The 24,716-nt window shown below is 34.4% G+C and overlaps 1 protein-coding gene and 1 long non-coding RNA gene across 40 annotated transcripts in view; one reads left to right on the forward strand and one right to left on the reverse strand.

The window, feature by feature from the left end:
* ps (RNA-binding protein Nova-1-like protein passilla) overlaps positions 1-24,716 on the forward strand; it is a 309,810-nt gene that overhangs the window by 136,439 nt on the left and 148,655 nt on the right. For 8 of the 39 annotated variants that reach the window (XM_073961656.1, XM_073961674.1, XM_073961685.1 and 5 more), the window contains exons 1-3: positions 3,438-3,544; positions 3,630-3,737; positions 5,038-5,202. The exons of 6 other annotated variants lie outside the window; for them this stretch is intronic. The gene's annotated coding sequence lies outside the window, so the exon portion shown is untranslated. Of the gene's footprint in view, positions 1-3,437; positions 3,545-3,629; positions 4,303-5,037; positions 5,203-24,716 lie in introns of those variants that run through there. 25 more of the 39 variants (XM_073961665.1, XM_073961707.1, XM_073961663.1 and 22 more) reach the window with 10 other exon arrangements.
* Positions 14,835-23,473, reverse strand: LOC141389760 (uncharacterized). The gene is made up of 3 exons (XR_012409159.1): positions 17,672-23,473; positions 16,392-17,545; positions 14,835-16,314 (listed from the first exon to the last, which is right to left on the reverse strand). It is a non-coding gene; the product is annotated as an uncharacterized lncRNA (long non-coding RNA).

The raw sequence follows: 24,716 nt of genomic DNA on the forward strand, positions 1-24,716 counted from the left end.
AATATTACGATGTACAAAGTATGGACCAAATCGGTTACTGCCTTCGAGAGTTATTGTTCACACTATTTTACAGAAACATTTTGAAGTTCTGTGGTGGAAGTATCCGAAGGAGTTGACCGATATGACCTATCTTCGAACTTAAACTAAGTTTGGGCAATATATTACGAAGTGCAAATTTTGGTTCAAATCGGTCTATCCGTTTTTGGTCGTATCAAAGTGTATATACCCTCTTTAGCCTAAAGACTGAAGGTATAAAAAGGGCCATACAATTCTGGAAACCCCCTCACACAGGCTGAGGGTATATCTCTGTCGGAAAAGCTGACTGCTACTTTTAACTTGTTCTTATCAGCAATATTTATGGTTTTATAATGTCGTGACCACAACTTTTTCTCATACATATTTAAGGCTTTAAGTTAAACCCAACCCATTATAACAAATTTTAAACAAATTCGTCAAGAACCGCGGATGTGCTACCACATTCTATTTTATACGAAATACGAATATTCCTCCAGAATCTCGGTAATTTATGCCACACGGTTTTGGAAAATAATATAATAGCGTATAAAGGATTTCATTTATGTAAAAATAACCCAAGAAAATATCGGTTCAATGCGCGGAATCATCAAGATATAATTTTGCAGAATTTCCTACTTTCAAGGTATCTACAACCGCCGTTTTAATGGATGGATTTGAAAGCGGAAGGGTTCATTAGATCCGGCGCGTAAAAAAACTAAAATCACGCGGGGTTCAACACATTTTTACCCATTTTTTTATATTACCACCAACACAGCTTCCACATAAATTATTTGTTATGTTTCATTTTATGCGACCCCGGCTAAAGCACTTCAATTAATATAAATATATCCATATTGTATAAAATATATTGACAGTTCGCGACTTATTAAATGGTGAACCTCAACTTCAACGATTGTAAAACATTTTTGAATATTACCATATATATTATTGATCAGCATAAAATTCTATGTCGATTTAACCATGTCCGTCTGTCTGTTGAAATCAAGATACAGCTCGCAATTTTAAAGATAGAGAGTCAATATTTGGTACAGAAGTTTTTATTACTTGCAGGATGGTTGGTATTGAAAATGGGCTATATCGGTCCACGTTTTGATATAGCCCCCATGGAACGGTACCACCCGATTGTCGGTATTTTGAAGGTACTAGCATCATTATCACACCGAAATTGCTGACATTTGGTACTTAGTCTACGTTGGAGGTATAAAACCTTCCCCCTGAATTTTGTCGGTATCGGTCCATGCCTTCATATAGCCCCCATAGAACGATACCTCCCGATTTTCGGTATTTTGAAGGTTTTAGTTTCATTATCACACCGATATGGCTGAAATTTGGAACTTAGTCTACGTTGGGGGTATAAAACCTTCTCCCTGAATTTTGTCGGTATCGGTCCACGCCTTCATGTAGCCCCCATAGAACAGTACCTCCCAATTTTCGGTATTTTGAAGGTTGTGGCCTCCATTTTCATCCGAAATGGCTGAAATTTGGTATTTAGACATCGTTTGGGCGTTTTCAACTTTCCTCTTTAAATTTGTCGTATAGCTCCACGCCTTCATATAGTCCCTATAGAACGGTACCTCCCGATTTTCGGTATTTTCAAGATTGTGGCCTCCATTTTCATACGAAATGGCTGAAATTTGCTATTGAATTTTCTTTGAGTCTAAAAACTTTCCGTCAGATATTTGTCGGTTTTGAAATACCCCCGATAGAACGGTGCCTCATATTGTTTTCCCGAAATTGCTGAAATTTTGTATTAAGTGCTCTTCATACACGAATTGAAACTATTTTTTCCATTTTACTTCAATACAACTCACGGTGGAGGGTATAACAAGTTCGGCCCGGCCGAACTTAACGCCGTTCCTACTTGTTAATGTTTATTTTTACCCCGTATATTTCGCTTTTTTGACTAAGTAAGGTAACTAGTCTATGTAGACCATTTAAACTACTGGCAATTAAACCCCGTTTGCACTTAACCGGGTGTAATAAACCCACTGGGTTTCAAATATCAATTCCATAGCACAAACGTCAAATAAATGCTCGTAAAAAGATGAACCCGGCAAAAAGCTCAAATGCAAACGCCGTTTTAATGTTGTGTCATCGGCCTTACGCCGATTTATTCGTTTCCAATGCTTCTTGAAATATTGTATTGGAATATAGATAACGGCGAAAGAATACATTATAACGCCTTTGTATATTGATATAGTGTCACTAAGTTCTCCATAGACTTGAATATTTGCAGTTTGCTGCCAATAAAGGTTCTTGATGCATCTTATTTCCTTTTCTGCTATACCGATATCAACTGTCGTATAGAACTACTGTATTACATACATACATACATAAGTTCTGAGTTACATGATCTGAGTTCCCAGCATTTGTCTTGCATGAATATAGCGCAATCAAGCCTCCCTTTGTGATTTTCTCGGCGTTCCTTTTCCATCTTAGTCGAAGGTTTCTGTTGAAATTTTATCTCAAGCCTTTGTTATAAGCTTTTATTACCTTGCTTATCTTTTGTAATCTATTGATAATATTTTAACCATTTTGATTTTTGCGTTTTAGGTGAAGCAATTTATTTTTGTCAGTTGACCCAGTTACAAGAATGTTGCCTTACGTGAAGCTTATTATTGGTGTAAGGTAAAACAGGGTCGCTCCCATTCCAACAATAGGGAGTGTCTTCTATCGCTCCTCCGTTATAAATTCATTAATGGATTACTTTTATTGTCATCCATTCCAAAAACTAAAACCTGCAATATACCTGACAAATATGCCACAAAGAGAATGTGGTAACACTGATTCATTGTTTTTTCTCCAACATGCCCTTTCCGCTTCTTCATCTTTGTCATCTTCTTGTTGTTGTAATAAAATTGATTGTTATGAAGAAAAAAACCCCAATTGGAAATGCCTCTCATTTCTCATTAGTGAATGAAAATATTTTACTCGCTCATTATATTGTGGCTCTCATAAACGTGATTTACCCTGGATTTTTTAATGTTTATTAAATGGAATTTCTGAGAGAGAGAGGGCCACTAACAAATAGAGAGAGAGAGTGAGTAAACGGAAACATCTTATAGATACAATTGTATCTTTTAGGTTAACCAGTGGTAATAACTATTTAAAATTACAATGGAATTGTGGCAGAGACTGAGAATAAAATATGTAGTACATCTCTGAGATACAAATTACCGAGAGTGAGAAGAGTCAATTGAATCAAATGAAACGAGGTGGTCGTTGGTTGCGTCGTACATACACACACACAGATAGAGACACACATTTGAATTAAATACCCGTACATATTAAATCGTTGTGTGGTTGTTGTTGTTGGATTTCAGTTGTTCTTGCTTGCTGCTGACTGATATCTGGTAAAGAGGCATGCCTGGCCGCCTGCCTGCCTGTCATGGTGGGTAGCTAAGTAAGTATGTAGTACATCGTACTACTGCTGCTGGTGCTTGTTCGCTGGCTGTTCGTTCGTTCTTCGTCGTGCTCGTGTGTGCGCACTGTGCTGTGTTTGCTGAGTGTATGTGTTGTTGGTGTTATCTCTGACCCAACTATTTTTCGTCGTTTCAACTTGTTCATCATCTTTTGAAAAATTCTCATTTCAGTTGTGTGTTTCACATTGAAAACAACGGAGCAAATCACAGAAATTATCCACAAAAACACTGCAGACGAACGCACGACCAACCATCCAACAACCAACCTACTCTACACAAGTAAAATCCCAAAGCAAGCAAGAAAAAAAATCATTATATATAGAAATGTAGATATATACAACAAAAACAACAACGATAACAACAAATAATTAACAACAATATATTTAACGAAGAGGAGAAAAAGAGAAACAAATAAATAAATGAATAAAACAAATAAAATAAAAACAACAAAAGCAAGAAAAAAAATGAATTGATTTAGAAAAGAATTGACAACAACAACAGCGAGTAGTAGCAACGTGCTTAGATTTAGCGTTTTTGTGATTAAAAAATTGTCTTTGCCTTACGGTTTTCGTTGTCGCGCTCTAATCTTTGAGATATCAGAACAACAAAAACAACCACAAAGTAAATGAGAATTACAAAGCAAAGAAAATAAAATACCTACATATTTTAATTTTTTTTTTTCAAATTTTTTCAATATTGTTTTTTTTTTTGTTTTGTATACCTAAAACCGTGATATAGTCCGCGTCGCCAACTTTGTCATTGCTATCCCTTGTCGCCGCCGTTGTAGTTTTCTCTCGTTCTCTCTCCAACTCCCCCCATTTAATGCTGCTGCTCCACTGACGACGTGTGTATTGTGTCACATTTTTTAATCTTTGGAGTGTTGTTTTTTTTTCTACTGCTCTTCTAGTTGTTTTTGTTTTCAGTTGTTTTTTTCGTCTTACATACGGGAGTCCCAGCTACGTAACGAAATAACGTACGGAAAAAGGTTATAAAACGCTATTTGAAATAACAAAATCATCATCGTGGTGACTACGCGGGTTTTTTTTTCTCTCGGCTACGTCGTTCGAATTGTTCAATTTTAATCTGTAACTTCGTCATTATCATTACCGTCATCATCAGCCCTATCTCTACGTCCGTCCACCACCAACAAGAACAGCAACAACAACAACAACCACAACACCAGCAATTTCTCTCCTCGTAGTCATCATCGTCATAAAAGTTGAGAAAAAAAATAATATTGAAATAAAAAATTGTTGGCTTATACCAACAACAACAACTACGTGTGTATCCCAAAGTGTGTTTATCTCTCTCCGTGTGTGTATGTGTGTGCATGACCAAAGAAAATTGAGATAAATTTTTCTAATTGTTCTAATTTTCCCCCTTTTAATAAACAAAAAGGAAATTGGAAAAAAATTAAAAAAGTGAAAGAATTATACAACAATAACAACAAACAAAAAGAATTATTATTTTTTTTTTTGAAAAAAAATAGTGAAATAAATCAATTTTTGTGTCTTAAATTTTTTAATTTTTATTTTCTTAAATTTTTACCCCCAAAAAACCTGTTTCTTTTAAATTCCAGATTTCAAAATCTAAATAAAACAAAAAAAGAATACAACCAAAACAAAAAATTAAAACGTGTTTTTTCCAAAAAAGAAAAAAGTTTTGCTTAAAGCCAAGTGAAAAAGCCAAAAGTCATAATCAACCAAATAAAAAAATAGAGTTTGAACAAGAAAAACCAACAAAAGTGAGTTTCCTTCCCTTCTTCTAAAATTATAGCAAAGAAAATAACTATTTGTAGTTTGTTTTTTTTTAAATACATTATTTTATAAGTTATTTAAATTATTTACAATCTCAAAAAGGAATTTAGTATTAAACCACCAACAATAACACCTAGCTGAGCCATTGTAGAAAAATTTGTTATAAAAAACGTGTTTCAAATACCACCACCTCTACTCGTCGTTACCCAGAAAAATAAAAAAAAAATCAAACGAACCAAAACCTTAAACATAACACCTCTCTTCCAGCCATATACTATTTTTTGGTTATGTTGGTTGGTGTTTTGTATTTTTTTTTCATTATCAGTTTTGTTTTTGTTGGATTGGGGTTCTTTTGTTTGTTAAGTTTTTTTCTTGTTTCTTTGTTGTCGTATTTGGTTTTTATTAGTACTAAACTGTCCAACTTTGGACTTTCTTTTTATTCCACAATTTCTTCTCATTCTTTTTTTTCTTTAAAGTCTTGAATATTTATTTAGTTTATTTCTTTTCTCCCCTTAATTCTTCTTCTTTCACGTCTAGCATACCTTTGTGTGTTTTAATGGTTTATCTATCGTTTTAATTAAGGTGCCCTACCTATAAGTATCATCGAGCGACCTTAGTGGCCCATGTGAATGAAAAGCATGGTGGCATCTACATAACAATGTTGAAAAGTTGTGTTTCGAAGTTCAGTATTAGGAAAGTGAGAGTAATTGGTGAAAGGGGGAAGGGGAAACGAATTTTTAAAATGCTTGTAATAAATCGGTAGATATAAAGTTTTTGAGAAGTACAACATTAAAACTCAATAGAGTACAAAATGTTGATTTGCTACAATCAGAGCATCAGAGCACTGAAACAATAATGAAAAAGGTCAACATAAAGCAAAATATGTGTATCGCCCAGGGTAACTGGGCTCAATTGATATAAATTACATAAATAAATCTATTCATCTGAAACGCAAATGATCCGAATATTGTCATTAGTTTAGAAAACGATAAGCAAGGCAATAAAAGCTTGCAACAAAGGCTGGAGGATAATTTCTACAGAGCCAACATTTAACCATGTAACGGCGTATTAGTGAACTCCAGCAAAAATAGTCATTCCAAAACCCCCTACTAATCCATTATTTAACAAGGGCATGCCGCGCAAAAAATTTAAAAGATCTTCAACACTCTACATAATTAAATGTGTAAAATATCCAGATATTCTCAAGATTCACAAATTTATTCCAAAATGAATTTAAAAAGCGTTCAAGATTTTAGACCCGTTGCAGTTTTTTCAGTGTTTCACAAGATATTTGCAAAAGGTAATCTTTAAACAAATTTCAGAGAATTGTAAGGACAAACACATTATGGATGGGCCTGTTTCTCAGGCCCAGATGTGTGGTAGTTGTTCGAATTTTTTTCGGACGGAGAAACGGACCATCGATGTGCAAAACAGTTTGGCCTTAGGGAAGCATCTAGGACAGATGAAACCATATTTGAGTAAGGAAAGGATCAAGGATCACCACTGGGAATATGTAAAATATATATGGGTTCTAAATCCAAATCAGAACAGATTTCGATATAATTTTTCACATTTGTTTGTAGACATAGTCAAAATTTCATCAAAATTGGACATATCGTCACCATAAATGCCCGAAGTCGTAACCCAGAAAAACAAAACTTTACAGGAGAAGCATAAAATGAAAAACTGTTTTATAGAATATCAATCTTATGAGGGGTATTATGAATCATGTATGAATGGGAGTAAGTAATGAAACTAAAACCGCGAAAACGCATGCTTTTTCAAATTCTGCAATGTTATCCTATTTGCCGAAATGCCATTTATTGAATAGGATCGTTATTTTTGAACGTAGAAGCTTGAAATTTTGCCAGAGTATGTATTTTAGCTTTATGTGTCAGATTCCATCAAAAACGAATCTCGGTTTTCATGTGGATTACGTCTTCGGGCGTTTATGGTGACGATATATAGAGTGTTTTGTGCATCAAATACCTCAAATCGGCAGAGAATATATATGGGAGCTATATCCAAATTTGAACCGATTTCTATATAATTTGGCACACCTATTTCTAGACTAAATACCGTCGCACATTCCAAATTTCATTGAAGTCGGACATATATAGCGTCTTTCGTGCACCAAATGCCTTAAATCAGGCGAAGATATATATGGGGGCTATATCCAAATCTGAACCGATTTTTACCAAAATAAATAGCGTCCGTCCTTTGGCCAAAAAAAACTATCTTCCCTAGTTTTCATGTGAATCGGACAATAAATGCGACCTGTACTTTGTTTACAAAAATACATGGACAGACGGACAGACAGACGGACATGCGTAAATCGACTCAGAGTGTGATTCTATGTATATCCCTAAAAGGAACTATGAGTATACTAGCAGACCCCGGTCCGCGTTGCTGGCCCGTCGTAATGAGTTTTAATAACAAATTTTTATCGACTTTATGCTTGAAAATTAAAATATAGGTATTTTCTACCTCACTTCTTCGGTCTATTGTTCAACCGAGAAGGATTTTTTGTCTGTAACCTTTCTTTTCTCTTACGGACTTTGTCGGATTTTTTCGCGAATTTATGCTTTTTAGAATTTATTATCGTCCATGTCCCTGTCTTTATCCTAAAGCGATCTAATTTTAAAGGTTAAGAAGTGGTTAAATCGAATTATCCCGCTTATTGAGACTTATATGTTTTAGCTTTTCATGGCTGATGGACCGTTGAACCTCACCATAATCTGTAAATTTATAGTTTTTCTTGATCGAGGGCAACGGTGGTTGTCTCGGAAACTAATTTGCAACCCGTTGCACTCATAAGTTTAGCAAATATAGCGATTATAAAATAATAGGCCCCGAAATTCGTCTACAAATATATAGCATTTTGGACCACGGGACATTCCTGAACATTTTCTGAATATTAGGTTCAGTAGTTTTGGAAAAATAATGTTTTGAAAAGAGTGGGCGTGGTCATCAGTTTTCAAGATATAACATATTAAAAAAAAGTAGGCCTGGTCCGGTATCTTGGCTCCAAATATGTACCTAGGGTGCACACAACTTCATTGCCTACCAAAATGTATGCTGAAACCGATATAATCATACATTTGGCTTATATATAGCGTTTAACAGAAAGGCATGGGGAAGGTACCCCACCTCTTTCGAAATTCATAATATATACAATATATACAATGTATGAAGCATTGTGGCGTTTTTTTATTGGGATAGCGTTTGCAATTTTGTTTTTTCAAAATAGTCTGGCTTAATCCTATTGTTGTTGTTTTAATATTTTAAAACAACTATTTTATTAGTGGAAAAGATTTGGCATTGCTCGCCAAGGGGTAAGGCAGGGAATACTATAGTTTCGATCCACGCCACTGGATCTCATCAGTTCCCTTGTTTCTTGTTTGTGGATATTCTCCACCGAAGTTATTTTTCAATAACTTCTTCAACAAGAAACTTTTTATACCCAAACATCAATCGTCAGCTCGAAGTATAAAGGTAAGCAAAGAAACTATAGTATTCCCTGCCTTACCCCTTGGCGAGCAATGCCAAATCTTTTCCACTAATAAAATAGTTGTTTTAAAATATTAAAACAACAACAATGGGATTAAGCCAGACTATTTTGAAAAAAACAAAATATACAATGTATATGTATATTATACATAACAACGGCAAATATTAAGCTTTTGTCGCAAATTTTATGAAAATCCCTTCAGTAGTATTGGAGTTATGACATATTTAAAAAAAAACAGGCGTGGTCGGGCCTATAGGCCCTAAGAAGTACCTAGATTGTAGATTAATCCGTAAATTTTTAATCCGATACATGCATAATTTTTGCAAATATAACGTTTTTTAAAAATATCACATAGGGGAGGTACCCCGCTCCCTCTGGAATTCAATCAAATATGTAACCTGTTTTCGGGGGCGTGGTAAACTTTTCTTTTCAAAAAACCTAAGTTGGGTTATGACAGCATTTATTTTTTATTCATAAAGGTAAGGCGTTTTTTTCAAATATGCCCCCTTCAAAATTCAAGAAAATATGCCCGTACATTCCCTGACATTTTCAGGAAAATCGGTTCAGTAGTTTTGTAGATGTAACATATTTTAAAAAGTTTGTGTGGTCAAGTCATTGGATCCTAAAAAAGTGGGTAAGGTCTTCCGAAATAGATACATTCGTAATTATTGTAAATATAACATTTTTAAAAAAGTAGGGTATAGGGGAAGTACCCCGCCCCTTCCGAAATTCAACTGAATTTGTAGCTTAATTTAAGCGGGGGCCATCCTTGTACATTCCCTGGTAATTTCAGGAAAATCAGTTCAGTAGTTTTTGTAGAAATGATAAAAATTGAAAAAAGTGGGCGTACATTTTCTTTGCATAAAAAAATATCGAAATCGGTCCAGCCGTTCTCAACTGATGCCATGACCAACGAACGACATTTGATTTTTTTTAAAGATTTAAAAGTTTAGACAAATCGCGATTTTCTTGAAAATCCCTTCAGTAGTTTTGTAGATATAACCTAATTAGAAAGTGAGCGTGGTCGGATCTTAAGTCCCAAAATAAGTACGTAAGGTTGGAGACACAATCGCCATTGACTCGTAAATAAATTCCGAAACCGACACATTCATATTTGTTGCAAATATTGCATTTTTACAAAAATAGGGCATAGGGGAAGTACCCGCCCGATCCGATAGTCAAAAAATATATAGCCTATTTTTATCGGGGACCAACCCTGTACATACGCTGAAAGTTTCAGGAAAATCGATTCAGTAGTTTCGTAGATATAACATATTTAAAAAAGTGGGCGTTGTCCAGTCTTAATGCCCCAAATAAGCACGTAAGGTCGGAGACACAATCGCCATTGACTCGGAAATTAATTTTCAAAGCGATACATTTGTAATTGTTGCAAATATTGCATTTTTACAAAAATAGGGCACAGGGGAGGTACCCCGCCCGATCCGAAATTCAACCAAATGTGTAGCCTATTTCAATAGGGGGCCATCACTCTACGTTCCCTGAAAATTTCAGGAAAATCTGTTGAGTAGTTTCGTAGATATAACATATTTATAAAAGTGGGCGGAAAAGTGGGCGTGGCCAATTTTTCTTTGCATAAAAACCTAAACTGGACTATGACTAACATTTCCACAAAAAATTATCCAAATCGCTCCAGCCGTTTTCAACTGATTCAATTACCAACAAACGACAATTGAGTTTTATATATAAAGATTTCGTTTCCTTTTGCATGTTACAAACTAATGCACAAAGACATAATACCCCTTACCACAACGTGGTGTAGGGCATAAAAAGCGGTACGTTCAGCCGGACCGAAGTTTTTACACCCACCATAAAATACTCTGATCAGTCGTTCGGTGGCTATGGTGGTGGCTGCAATAAAACGTGAACCTACATATGTCCATAATTTTTGTTGGTGAAGTTACTGGGAACCCTAAATGACAAATTATAGCTAATTCGGTAGCTAAAAACGTCAAAATACTTGAAATCGGGCGGCACCGTTACATGGGGGCTATATCAAAACGTGGACATATATTGGCAATTTTTAGTGGATAATTCGGTCAGAAAATGTAGCTAAAAGCCTCAAAATAACCTAAATCGGTACCGTTATATGGGGACTATACCAAAACGTTGACCTATATTCACCATTTTTGATCTCTTGAAACTCCAAGTGCCAACTTGGAGCCAATTTGAAAGAAAAATGTAGCTAAAATCCTCAAAATACGTTAAATCGGGAGGTAGCGTTATATGGGGGCTATATCAAAACGTGGACCTATCTTGACAATTTTTAGTGGAGAAGTTTCTAGTCCATTAAGAACCTTAAATGTCAAATTTCAGCTAGTTTGGTCAACAAATGTAGACAACATCCTAAAAATCCCTTAAAGCGGGTGATACCGTCATATGGGGGCTATAGCAAAACGTGGACCTATATAGCGCATCTTCGAACTTGACCTGCCTATGGAAAAATTACACTCAGGTGCAAAATTTTAGCATTCTATCTCAATTATTGCGGACACTAAAGTGATTACAACAAACGGACATGGAAACATTTGTCACGGTGCTCTTGAACCAAATTTAAATGAAAGGTGTAAGCACCACCTGGGAAGTTTTTGCGGATTCTGAAACTACAATGTTCATAGATGAGAAGAATCAAACAACAACAAAAAAATCGCCGGCGCTCCGGCGACTACACAAGGTGGCTGTAGTAGGTTGTTTAGAGCTTTCAGGTCATTTTATCAGAAAGGAGGTCTTAAACTGCACTGAACTTTAGTGTGAGGGGCACCCTAAAGTGTGAACCGACATAGTCCATATTTGAACCTGTTCTATGTCTGGTAGAAATTTTACGACTTGCAAAGTATGGATCAAATCGGTTATTCCCTTGGGGAGTTATCGTGAGTACCATTTTAGTCAAAAATATTGAAATATTGTGTGTGGGAGGTACCCTAAGGAGTGGACCGGTATGGTCCATCTTCGCACTTCAACAACGTTTGGACAAAATATTACTAATACCAAATTTTGCATCCAATCCATTCGAGAGTTATCGTGAGCTCCAGCCAGCCATTCCGACTCCAATTTGTCGGAAACGGATTACGTCCAAACATACCTGGCGTCTAAAAGCATTATTCCGATGAGGCACTTTTTGGACGTATGAAAGTGTATAAAACCTCTGTAGACTATATGCTGAGGCTATACAAATGGAATTATATAGTGGCGTCCAACGTAGTGTACAATTTTTAAAATAGAGTTGCACCTTTATAATGGGGCCATCATAAACGTGGAAAGAGTATATAACCTCCGTAGACTATATGCTAAGGCTATAAAAATTGAATTATATAGTGGCGTCCAACGTGGGGTACAATTTTTAAAATATAGTTGCACCTTTATATGGGGCCGTCATAAAACGTGGTTTTTTTGTGGAGACCATTGGGGAATACAAATACCAAATTACAGCTAATTAGGTCAGAAATGTAGCTTACAAATTCAAAACATCTAAAATCGGGTGGCCCATTATATAAGGGCCTATACCAAAATTGGAGCTATGTTCACAGTTTTTGTTGTATACATGTTTTATGGCCACTGAGCACTCCAAATGCAAAGGATATAAAAAATCTTAACCATTAACCAACTTAATGTAAAAATTAGAAACATATAGCGGCGCCCAACGTTTAGTAAAATCATATACATCATATACCTCGAAATCCTCGATAATTCGTAGGAAATGGCCGGTCCCTTGGATTACGAATTATCGAAGTTCTACTGTAGTTATCAAATAAAGTGTGATTTTTGCACAAATTGTGATCCCCCCGAATTGCAGTGTAGTAAGTATGAATGCTTTGCACATAAAAATCCGATGTTTTAATCCCTGGTTAGAACATCAGCACGGCAAATGCCCTAAGCCAAAATTCTGGGAAAGTTAATACAGTGGTGAGAAAAAACAACAACAACAGGGCGACGCCGACACCAAAGTCCATATATTTCAAATGAATTTGAATTTTTCGGCATCATGCCCAACAGTGTAAAAACGGCCAAAACGACACAAAACTTTACCCAAACGTTGAATGTGTTTTCAGCTTTATGGTCCTCAAGTAATGTGTTATTATTGACAGATTGAGAACAATCTTAATGAAGTAGAAAACATGGCTCCCATGTATATATAAGTCTGTGGTTCAATTCTTGAGCGAAATATCAGCTGTGGCCCTCAGTTAAATGCTAACCACATTTTGTGATAATTTTGGTTATGGAAAACTTTTGACGCCAAAAATTTTGTTAAAACTTGTTTTCTCAAATTAACTTTTGTTATTGCCTAAGTAGGTCGGACTCAGAACAGTTTACCATAAGCCCAATAGTGTCTAAAATCTTCTGCGATTCCAATTACATATGTGTTAGGTATACGTTTACCAATACAGATCATGCTACAAAGATAATTTGTTTGAATTTTTAAAAGATAGCTATAATTGCGCTCTTCAAGGGAACATATATTTTTTTCGGTTACCCCGGTTTTTTAGCCGGTTCGCCTGAATATGTGCATATTCCCCTTATATGTGCATAACAATGGTGCGTTTTTATTACCGCTATAGAAAAAAATTATGAAGATCAAAATTGTAGATACAATATTTACTCATAACTTCTTGACCGTTTCAATACAAAATCAGAAAACATAAAACACCCTTAAAATTTGACCTTCTACCCCAAATAACTTTTTTTGCATTCATGGGATCGATAGAGGCTTTTAGGGCATTGCTTCTAATGGCAAACCCTAGCTCTCCACCAAAATTCAGTTTAATGGGAATTTTGGCTATTTCAATGACTATTTTGACTGGGCTATTATATTAGTAGAAAATAAAAATTGTTGTTTGAAATTTAATCAATAAATTGGAAATAAATTTGTGGTAATTATTCCTTTAATAAATTGCCTTAGTAGGCAATAATGATATTAGACGGCAATTCTGAAGGTTTAAAAATTTCGTCATTTATTTAATTATATATTTTCCAAAAAGTTCGAAAAAGCATACAATGGGCTATCTTTTTTTCTAACTTAGAGATGTTTACATGCCGCTAAAAGTTTGCTCTTGTATATGAGGGGACTAATGACCTCTTGCTTACAAGATGGTCAGGGCTTACATTTGCACCACATTTGCTCCCTCATTCCACATATTTAACCTAATATTTTTTAAACCTTCTCAGAAAAATGTTGATTATAGCAAAATGGCGCCCAACGTGGGGCAAAGTTCTATAATTCTCCGACAGATCTGATTGTGTCACTAGTGCATTTAGATGTTGCCTTGGAAATGTATGAGATTTTGGAAAGTAGGTCTGGCGCCCAACACGGTACTGTTATGCTGCAATTAGTTTGGATTTCTTTGCGAGTTTTACATTATTAAATTATTCTCTTATAGATTTTTTTTTAAATAAATCGTTCCTTAAAAATTATGGTGGATGTTTGGTTTCATTTGTCCTATTTAAAATAATTATTATGACTTTCAATATATATTTCTACATACTAAATTGTTTATTGTACAAAGGGCACAATATTGATAACTAATTTACTCTCCTTCCCTCCACTCCCTGTTTAGTTTCCAATTTAGAAATCAAGTGCATTCATGCAAATACATCTTCAGGTGTCTATAGAAATTTACGGTGATTGCATCAGTATTGGAAAAGATCTCAAGCACTGATACTTTTTGTATTTGTTTTTTTTATTTCTATTTATTGTCATTGTTATTCATTATTTCAATTGTAGCAAAACAAAAACAAAACAAAAAAACGAGTTTTTGTTCTAAATAATTTGTGTTTATTAGTTAATTAAATACTTGTATTATTAGTAATTCAATAGAGGGAATAAAAAAAAAACAATTTGTTTTTGTTTTTACTTTCTTGTTTCTCTCTTCTATCTGAGTTTGTACAACACAATGAGATCATTTATTTTATTTGAAATGATTTCTGTTCTTCTTATATTGTTAGTCAATTTAATTTATTTAAATTTTGTTTAATTGATATAGAGTTTCTTCGTTGAGAAAATATTGCAAATTACTTTATTTCTGTTTAATAATCACTTAGAAGATATACAGATGACTATAATCGTAGTGATAATGATGATAATTGTTTGTCTGGTTTCTTTCTTAATTGTGAAATTGAAAAAAAAAATAGTATTTTTCTTGGCTGTCCACTCCACATAATTACCTTCATGTGTCAATTTTGTTATTTGATTGATTGACACATATCACTACATAGATATCTTTCAAACTAATCTTATGTTTTTCTTTCATATTAGCGAAGGTGTTTCTAAATGTCAGTTTGCATAACATAAATCCACCTACAAAATAAACAAGATATACACATGAATTACTCTGAAGAATAGTGACTCACAGTATTTGCATTTTATAAAAAATATTGGAAAAAATGTCCGATATGGTATTAAGCTACTTTTGTTGTGCAATTTGGCACCCAAAGTGGGGCACAGATGAAAACATCTTGGGGAATAAGAAACTGAAATGTTGAAAATGCATACCAGGGACCAAGTTAGGCATCCAAAATACTTTTGAATTTCAAGCTGGCGCCCAATGTGGGGCAAATACGAAATGTTCATTTGTAGTAAAATTTGTGGCCCAAAATGTTACACAAACGAAAAATCTCATCAGAATATTAAATATGTTATAAACATATGTCTGGGATCAGGTTACGGACCAATTTTGCGCCCAATGTAGGGTACATACGCAAAAAAAGCTCTTTGAAAACTACAAATATGACTAAGAGGCACAGTGTTTCCATAGATAACTTTTAGAAATATACCAGTAGTGCGATTCTCCAACTAATGTTTTGAGTTAGCGACAATTGTCGGTAATTTTAAAATGCTTATAATTTCGGTAATTACCGATGTTTTTTTTTAGCTTAGCGACGAATAAAAAACAGTCGTACATTTCTAGCGATAGCAAGAGTGTTGTCAACTTTTATTTGAAACTTCAAACTTCAAACTTTTCATTCATAATTTTGCGTTTAATTTTAACGATTTTTGTCGGTAACTCAAAAAAGTGTTTGAGAATCGCACTATAGATTTAGTTATGGTTCTAACATACCTTTATATGCCTGTCTGGTGTCTAAAGTTGAGCACGTACAAAAGAAAATAAAATAAAAAATTTTTGGAATCAATTTATGTTCCTAATTTTGGCGTCCAATTTAACTGTTATTTGAAAAATTCTTCCTTTGCAAAAGTCCTCAGAAAAATTCAAGTCACATTTTGGGAGAAACTTCGGTAACGAAAAAAAAACTTCTTGATACGCCTTTCGAATGCCATCATTATTGGAGGTTCAATATCGAAAGGCTAAAATTAAAATCGATATGTACTTCCTCTTTTAGATAAGTTCGTGTATTTATTAAATAACAAAAATATTGAACACGATTTTAAAAATTAGAAATAAATTCGGAGATATTTGTGTAATGACGCCCAACATGAGGAACGAATCCACCATTCACAACTAATACCCTAATTCACTTTAGTCTAAGGTGTAAATGAACATTTCTGTATGGTCGTTGCAAAAGTCCTCAGAAAAATTCAAGTCACATTTTGGGAGAAACTTCGGTAACGAAAAAAAAACTTCTTGATACGACTTTCGAATGCCATCATTATTGGAGGTTCAATATCGAAAGGCTAAAATTAAAATCGATATGTACTTCCTCTTTTAGATAAGTTCGTGTATTTATTAAATAACAAAAATATTGAACACGATTTTAAAAATTAAAAATAAATTCGGGGATATTTGTGCAGTGGCGCCCAGCATGAGGAACGAATCCACCGTTCACAACTAACACCCTAATTCATTTTAGTCTAAGGTATAAATGAACAATTCTGTATGGTCGTTTATTATTCATTGCTGGGGTTACGTAATTCATAAACCCATCTGGAGTGGCGCCCAACTTGAGTCTCAAGGTTACGATTATCAAGTATGATATTGTGGAAGAAGATTCTAGTACTTAAAAAATTTTTTATATAACTTAAACATAGGAATAGTGCCACCTTTTGATATATTTTATTAAAACGCTATGACTATTCTAAACTCTCTAAAGTTTGGCGCCCAACTTGGGGCACGAACTTCCAATCCACGAATCCACGGTTCACAACTAATACCCTAATTCACTTTATTCTAAGGTATAAATGAACTTTTCTGTATGGTCGTTTTTTATTCATTGCTGGGGTTACGTAATTCATAAACCCATCTGGAGTGGCGCCCAACTTGAGTCTCAAAGTTACGGTTATCAAGTACGATATTGTGGAAGAAGATTCTAATACTTAAAAAATTCTTTATATAACTTAAACTTAGGAATAGTGCCACCTTTTGATATATTTTATTAAAACGATATGACTATTCTAAATTCTGTAAAGTTTGGCGCCCAACTTGGGGCACAAACTTCTAATCCACAAGCAAGTAGTTTCATACGTACTTGTATAGATATTTTAAACACAATTCAAATGATTATCGGTAATTGTTAAATGTATAGTTCTCAAACCTTGGTAGATTGGCGACCAAAGTGGGGCCCAAAGGAAAATATCACTGTGTGTTTATTAGATATGGAAGATCTTAGACTTTGGAAAAATGGAAACAAGCAACCTATTGGCCTATTTTTATTAAAATCTATTGAGATATAAAATGATTTTGAGATCTATGAAAGTTGGCGCCCACCTAGGGGGCACGACCACACGATCATCAAGTAAATTGCTTAATAAAAAATTATAATGAAGAATATTTCAAGCATAATTCTAAGAATACTGAGTAATTGAACTCCATTATAGGTCTATAATTTCGATGGTCTGGCGCCCAACATGGAGCCTAATGGATATTGTCATCATTGTACATGCCTTGGTAGGGTTTTAACATGTCATAATATATTTTGGGGCAATGCATGACAGCAATGACAATTCAGGGATTTAGTTATTTTGGCGCCCAACGTGGAACATGATTTTTTAGTCTACAAGTCAAGAGTCTCATAAAAACGTATAATGGGAGAACCTTTAAATTATTTCAAAGAATATTTTTATTCTCAACTTTAATTAGTCTGGCGTCCAACTTGAGGGCCAAGGAAAACACATAATGATATTGAGATCTATGATAGTTGGCGTCCACCTAGGGGACACGACCATACGATCATCAAGTAATTTTTTTAATAAAAAAATATAATGAAGAGTATTTCAAGCATAATTCTAAGAATACTGAGTAATTGAACTCCATTGTAATTCTATAATCTCTATAGTCTGGCGCCCAACATGGGGGTTAATGGATATTGTCATTGTAATCGTTGTAGATGCCTTGGTATAGTTTTAACATGTCATTATATGTTTTGGGGCAATGCAAATAAACACTTCATGACAGTAATGAAAATTCAGCGATTTAGTTTCTTTGGCGCCCAAAATGAAACACGATTTTTTAGTCTACAAGTCAGGAGTCTCATAAAAACGTGTAATGGAAGAATATTTAACTTATTTCAAAGAATATTTAATGGTAGATTCCATTTTTAGTCTCAATTTTAATTAGTCCGGCGTCCAACGTGTGACCAAAGAAAAAATTCTAGTTAAAATATATGGCAGTGATTTTTTAATTTTGCCGCCCAACCTGAGGCACGATATTATAGTCTACAAGTTAAGAGTCCAAAAAAAACTATAAAGTAAGATTAGGCAACTTATTTCAAAAAATATTTGTTAATGGATTCCGCTTTTATTCTCAATTTTAATTAGACTGGCGTCCAATTTGGGGCACAAAAAAAAAATCAAAATAAAATTAATAAGGTGTTAGGAGTTTGGCATAATATATCATTGTGGACTTGTGAATAATGACAAGAACACGGTGCACTTGAAGCAACTTTAAATGGAAGGTGCTTACACCTGCGATGTTTTTGCGGATTCTGAAACTACAATGTTTATAGATGAGAAAAATAAAAAACAAAAAAAAAAAAAAAAATCGCCGGAGCGCTTTTTAAAAATAATCGCAATTCAAGTTGACATTTTTAGGGGTTTTTTTTAAGTTTTCACGATTTTGCTTGGAAACCGCAAGTTCTATCGAAATGGGACTATAAGGTAACTATACAGCCAGTGCATTGCCCCCAATGTGAACTTCTATATCTCAAAAATGGTAAAATCTACGAAAATACCGTAAAAGTCAATCATGTAGAGAATTTTCATAGCTACAAGATTTTCTTTTGCCCCATTTCGATAGGACTTCCGGTTTCCCAACAAAATATTAAAAACCTAAAAAATCCTTAAAAATGCCGACTTGAATCGCGATTTATTTAAAAAGAGCTCCGGGAATTTTTTTGTTTCAGAATCCGCAAAAACTTCCCAAGTGTATGCACCTTCCATTTAAAGTCGCTTTAAGAGCACCGTGAGAAGTAACTTTTGATGTTTGTTACAAATATCTCTGACAGCACTGAGATCTACATTGTGTGGCGCCCAATTTGGGGCACGAACTTTTGCACCATAGGTTAAAAATCTAATAAAACCTGTAAGATATATGAAAATCTCAAATACAATCTGAAGAACTGTGGTTGATGTCCATTGTAGTTCTAAAGTTTGGTTAGTTTGGCGGCCAATCTGGGACTTGGCGACCAATTTGGGTACGAATTTTTGTACCATAAGTTCAAAGTCTAATGAAGCCCATAAGACATATATCTCAAATACAATCTAAAGAACTTGTGGTGTTTGATATCAATTTTAGGCCTCAAGTTTGGTGATTTTGGTGTCCAAAGTGGGTCTTAAAAGATAATGTCATACAGAATGAAAACAGTCTAGAGGGTTTTTTCTTAATACTTCATTGAAGATTTGGGAAGCAAATAACCTACATTTTAATAACACCTTTAAATACTAAAATTTACATAGAGTGACGCCCAACCTGGGGACCGAACTTGTATTTTAGGAGTTACAGATTTTATAAGAAATATCTTGAATTCTATTTCACTCATAAGACAATCGATTTTATATTTGCTAAATATTACATTTCTCATTAGTATGGCGCCCAATGACACAGGACACAAAGGAACAATTTCAATTTGCAATCAAAATTAATACCTTGGCTTTACCAATAACACCAACGAGCAGACACCGGATGGTAAGCTGATGGGAAAATTTATTCGAACCATATACAAATGGTTCTTTGGCCTGGGAATAATTCAAATCGGCAAACTATTAATATTTTTATTTAAGGATTTCATCTATTTTCGTTAGTTTGATATCCAACGTAATTGCCAGAATAAAACTATGTTAGAAAATTTGATATGTATATATTATAAGTTTATTGTATTAATATCTATCCTAATTTTGAGAGCGGCGCCCAATGTGGGGCAAAAAGATGAAGTCTTTAAATTACCGATCAAAAAACATGTACAAATTAAATATAAGTTGGTAAATAAATTATTGGATTATTTTCAATTTTATCTGTTAAAATTGTCATTTTCAATTACATTGGCGCCCAATGTGCGGTTTACATAATAATTCCTTTTGCAACCATCATTCATCACCGCTCATTCCTATGATATGGCCTAGCCAGCGCTATCGTTGCATCTCGATACGTTTATCTATACTGATGTCGTTGTATAGCAGATAGGTCTGTAGATCTTTCGCAGAATTTTTCTTTCAAACACGCCAAGCACTGCCTTATCTGCTTGCGCAAGTACCCAGGCTTCGGAACCATACATTAGCACGGGTATTATCAGTGTTTTGTAAAGCGTTATTTTGGTTTGACGAGTTTTGGCTTTGTTTTTGAAGTGCTTACTTAAGCCAAAGTAGCATCTGTTGGCCAATACAATGTTTCTTTTTATTTCACAACTGATGTCGTTTGTTGTGTTTACGGCGGTGCCGAGGTATACGAAGTATTTTACTACCTCAAAATTATAGGAACCAACTTCAACAGTTGGTCCGATCTCAATGGACGCATTGCGCGTCGACACCATCAGCTTGGTCTTCTCGCCGTTTACCGCCAGACCCACTTTAGCAGATTCTCCTTCGACCTTCGTAAAGGTATCGGTTACTTCTTTTACTGATCATCCCATGATGTCTATATCATTAGCATAAGCAAGTAACATGTGGTTATTGGTGTAGATTGTGCCACTTATTTTGACGTTTGCCTCTCGTATAACCTTTTCTAGCAGGATGTTGAAAAGATCACACGAAAGGTTGTCTCCTTGCCTGAAACCTCTTTTGGTACAAAACTCTTCGGAGAGGTTCTTTCCTATTTCAACTGAAGATCTTGTGTCAGTTAGAGTCATTTTACAAAGCCGAATGAGCTTTGCGGGGATACCAAATTCAGACATTGCTTGGAATACCTTTGAACGTAGCGGGCTGTCGAAGGCTGCTTTATAATCGACAAAAAGGTGGTAGCTGTCGATCTGCATCTCTTGGGTATTCTCCAGGATTTGCCGCAGGGTAAATATCTGGTCGATGGTGGACTTGCAAGGTCTAAAGCCACATTGGTATGGTCCAATTATTTTGTTGGCCATTGGGCTTTAGTCGTTCGCACAATATCCCTGACACTATCTTGTAGGCGATAGGGAGAAGACTTATGCCCCTATAGTTGTAATCTAAGTAATATCTATTCAAATGTTGAGATCTCCATGGTGTGGCGCCCAATGTGGGGCACAAGGTTGCAGTCTACAATATACCGATCTAAAAGTATACACAAATGAAATATACGTTCAATATACATTTTTGAATTATTTTTTACTTCCATCTATTAAAGTGTTCAGTTTCAATTACATTGGCGCCCAAAGTGGCTTTAAATAACAATAGACACATTTTTAGAATTCAACATCCCATTATGAGCTGATGAATAATGCATACCAACAACCTATTGATCCAATTTTTATGTTCTTTCCGTTTCAAACAAAAACCAAATACGCCTTTAGAAGTGAAACTAAAACGCAATAAGTTTTGTAATTCCTATAATAAATGCGAAGTTGTTCAGCATATGTATATTCAGCTGCTATTTATTACAAGCTGAATAGAGTAGGCTGCATAAAAATACTATTTATGATTATGAGCGTGCTGTTGTTGATCTTTATCCATGGACGTCATTGTTTTGATTTGTGTAAATAAAAAAACAACAACAACAACAAAACAAGTTTTGTGTAATATCACATGACGCAGCATCAGCATCATGTTTGCCCTCAAAAAGTTCAGTGGAATATTGAACATATGTTTTCAATAAGAAAAAAAAAACGAATAGTAATGTTTACTTAAACTTTAATGTATGACATAATTCAAATGACGCAGCGTCAATTGGAATTTGAAGAAACGCAACAAAGTAGGTCTTTAACTCAAAAAAGTGAAAAGATATACAACTATTTAAAAAAAAACACAACCAACTACTTTTCCACTAATGCTTACCTCTGCGCTGCTAATGTGGAACTAGCTTACATTAACCCCATTATTTACAGCATCTAACCGTATTTTTTTTCTTTTTTTCAATGCTAACTTCTTCTAAATAAATCAGACCTTATACTCTTTGAATAGTTATCTGCTGCTGCTGCTTCTCTAAGACCAAAGGCAATGTTTTCTTTTCATCATCAGCAACGCTCGTCATCGTTTTCTGTTTTCATTTCTTCACCCTGCTTTCTTTATTAGAGACCCACAGAGAAAAAAAAATTGTTTCTTTGTGTCATCTCAAAAAAAGCAGAAACGAAAAGCAAAAGTGTAGTTTATACCTAACGGCAAATGCCTTTGACAAGGAATCAAAATGTTGTTTTCACACACACACACACAAAGACCCGGGCATCTAAATTGAGCGACTGTCTGACACATATGTGCACATATGCATGCATGTATATGTATGTGGGTACATACTACTTTGACGCAGATTTGACCTATTTTCCACGTTTTTTCCCTGCTATGCAGAACTCAATGCAGATTATCACATCACCAGCACATATGTTGGCCTTACGGGTATTTGTTTCTTTTCTGTTGCCTTGTTTTTGTGGGGGAATGCCCCCACCCGTCCATTCTATTGCGACATTAGATATTAATGGTGTCTGGAAGAGGGAAAATGGGGATGGGGAGCGAGAAGTAGAGGAAGTGGGGTCAAACGGCAAGTAACAATGTTTGCATCATTAACAGAAACACTTATGGCCAAACATGCGTATTGGAAAGAAAATTATATTCATGAAATTGAAATTTCAATATCAATCATATTGAAATATTTATAAGACATATCCACAAAAATTAAACATGCATGAGTGAATACAATATTCAATTTTTAAGTTATGTTAAAAAAACTATTCAATAAAACATGAACAAACCCATGCAAATTTCCATACCAAACTAAATGCTGTGATAGATTTCCTGAGAAAGCTTAAATGATAGCCCACCCTATGGCACGATTTTACGAACCACAAACAAATATTAAAAATATATTTAAATTTATTTCCAAACATTCATGACATTCAAACCTAATTGAAAAATGTTAAAAACACAATTAAATAGCAACAATAGCATAATTAAACACACAACTTAATTAAAACATGTTTAAAACTATTTTATCTGCTTTTTCAATTAAGAAACAACAAACTAGACCTTGCCATGAATCTAGTTTTTCCACATGATTGACATATAAAAAAACAAAATCTGAGATTTTTCCTTGCTAATTTGGACAGGTGTCTGTCTGTGTGTCCCTCTGGCTTTATGTCTCGGTGGTTAAATGCAATAATTATTGACACATGTTTTGAAAATTACAAAGAAACATCAGATAAGTTGTTTAAAAATAGCAAACAAATATACAAAAAAAGCGTTCAAATGTTAATAGTGAACGATCGACAGAAGCAGTAATAAAATAAAGTTGTTGTTGTTGCCGTTTTGAATGAAGCGTAAAATAGAGATTTGCAAAATTTCAGGGTCAGCTGTTTTGCTTGCATTCACAATATCGACCTTGACTTTAAAATGCAGTTTTTATTTAATTTAAAAAAGAAGTGTAAGCTAGACAAGTAATGACATTGACCAGAAAAAAATATTTATGCAAAATTGTAGTTTGCAGTTGGTTTCTTTTTTCTTTTTCTTTGAAATCTGGGGGAAATCTGGGTTTATATTACATTTAAATATGTATATCTATTACAATGTTGTTTGAGAGGTAAATAAGAGGGTTAGAGAAAATTCAATATGTTTTCTAGCAATCCACCGCCATTTCAATTAGATGATTGTTATTGCTCTGGGTCTGATCCAACATAGTGCAAAGAAAAAACCAGATCCTTCCTATACACAGAAAGGAAATAGGTTGGGTTTTCTCGGGTAACTATAATGCATATTATAAGGAAAAACAAGTAGTCGTTTCCCGAAGCATTATTATTTGCAGGTTTCCTATGCCAAAATTGAAGTAATAAATAAAGATTGAAATGAAACGGAGTGTATGGATACAAATACATTTTCCTTTGGGGTTCACATCAGGCGCCTGCTGGATGGTAACTTCGTTTCAATAAATTGAAAGATCTCAGAATTTTTAAGCTCTATATTAAAAATAGTGTTAACAGGTTGCTGTATTGAAATATTTCCTGTCCCTAGGTCCATCTACAAACGAATAGAAATAAAATTTCCTTTGGCGTCCACTTTGGGCGCCAACCTGTCTACATTTCAAATTGATAATAGATATTAATCGAGAAATATCATACGAATTATGTTTGAAATATTTTAAACTATATTGTTTATCAAAATTGTGGATGGTTAGCTCGTTTCCCTTGGAGGGCAAATAAACACCATGGACCCCAGTTGGCTTCTTTAAATTATTCCATCCCCAAGACCCATTTTCAATTGACTACAAATAAAAATTTTCTTTGAGCCTCACGACACATTTTAATTTAAGAATTGGGCACCAGCCTTCCTAAATTATTATATAAATTACGGAAGGTCATTTAAATTAATATAAATAAATTTAAATATTTTTTTATTCTAAATTTACTTGTGGATCGCATGATCACTAAGAGCCTTAAATTAAAAATAATGAAAGTCTTAAATTAAAAATAATATTAATAGTT

This window comes from Musca autumnalis, unplaced genomic scaffold (assembly GCF_047663935.1).
Source record: "Musca autumnalis isolate F117 unplaced genomic scaffold, ASM4766393v1 scaffold_1, whole genome shotgun sequence".
NCBI lineage: Eukaryota > Metazoa > Arthropoda > Insecta > Diptera > Muscidae > Musca > Musca autumnalis.